The 1,646-nt window shown below is 36.6% G+C and overlaps 1 protein-coding gene across 5 annotated transcripts in view; it reads left to right on the forward strand.

The window, feature by feature from the left end:
- Positions 1 to 1,646, forward strand: part of Trappc9 (trafficking protein particle complex 9) — an 847,990-nt gene that overhangs the window by 296,233 nt on the left and 550,111 nt on the right. The window lies entirely within an intron of this gene.

Consider the following 1,646-nt stretch of genomic DNA (forward strand, 5'->3'; position numbering starts at 1 on the left):
GGCTACTGAAACATGTTCTAGAGAGGGACCAAAATGATCAGAACTCCACGAATGAGATCAGAAGCAACCAACTAAATAGAGCAAGCAATTAAACACAGGAGAAAAAGGAGTAAATGACAACAGGTAAAGAACATGGCAACCGTAAGTCAATACATCTCAGTTCTAACCATCAATGTAAATAAACTCAATGAACTCAATTCACCAAGGCTGGCACAATGGATTAGGAAACAAAATCCAACAATGTGCTGTATACAAGAAACACATTTAACTCATAAAGACATTCAAAGGCTGAAAGTCAAAGGATGGAATACAATACTACATGCCCCAGCTCCTCAGAAAAAAGCAGGGGTAGGAATTCTATTCTCAGACAATCTGAACTTCAAACCAACAATGATCAAGTGAAATAAAGAAGGCCACTATATACTGCTTAGAGGAAAAATTCAAGAAGAAGAGGTAAACCTCATAAATATGTATGCACCAAACACGGGAGCACCCAGCTATATAAAGCAAATCTTAATGGACATGAAAATTCTAATATCCAATACCACAATTTTAACAGGAGACTTTAACTCCCCCTTTTCTCAAAAGATAGATCAACCAGACAAAAACTGAGCAAAAAAATAACAGAACTGAACCAGAGTTTGAAACAAATGGACTTGGTGGACATATACAGAGTGTTCCACGCAAACACAGCGGAATACACACTTTTCTCAGCTGCACGTGGGTCATTTTCTAAAATAGACCACATACTGGTCCACAGGTCATGCTTAAGAATATGCAAGAAAACAGAAATTATCCCATGCACATTATCTGACCACAGTGCAATGAAACTGGAAATAAATGATAAATGAAACCAGAAAAAAACTTTAAATACATGGAAATTAAATGACACCCTACTCAGCAACCAATGGGTCACAGATGAAATTAAACAAGAAATTCAACACAATGAAAATTCAAGCACAACTTATCAGAATTTATGGGATACGATGAAAGCAGTTCTCAGAGGGAAATTCATAGCTGTGAACTCACACATTAGGAAAACAGAACGGGAGCAAATAAATACCCTAATGCTATACCTTCAACACCTAGAAAAGGAAGAGCAAACCAAACCCAGAGCCCAAAGACAGCAGGAAATCATAAAGATTAGACCAGAAATTAATTCAATTGAGATGAAGAAAACTATTCAAAGAATTAACAAAGCAAAAAGCTGGTTCTTTGAAAGATTAAATAAAATCGATAAACCCCTATCTAACCTCATCAAAAGGAGGAAAGAAAAAATTCAAATACAAGCATAAGGAATGAAAAGGGTGTAATTACCACAGACTCAGTGGAAATTCAGAAGATTATTAATAGCTACTTTGAGAATCTTACTCTCATGGTATAGAATACACAGAAGAAATGACAGATTCCTAGAAATGTACAGATTACCACAACTGAATCGACAAGATATAACCACTCTCAATAGCCCAGTAACAGCCAATGAAATACGAGATGTAATTAACAACCTACCGTCAAGGAAAAGTCCAGGTCCGGTTGGATTCACAGCTGAATTCTACAAGACATTTACAGAAGAAGTAGTCCCTATACTCCTCAAACTCCTCCATGAAATTGAAAAGGAAGCAATCCTCCCAAAATCATTCCTGGAG

This window comes from Octodon degus, unplaced genomic scaffold, assembly GCF_000260255.1.
Source record: "Octodon degus isolate 3935 unplaced genomic scaffold, OctDeg1.0 scaffold00104, whole genome shotgun sequence".
NCBI lineage: Eukaryota > Metazoa > Chordata > Mammalia > Rodentia > Octodontidae > Octodon > Octodon degus.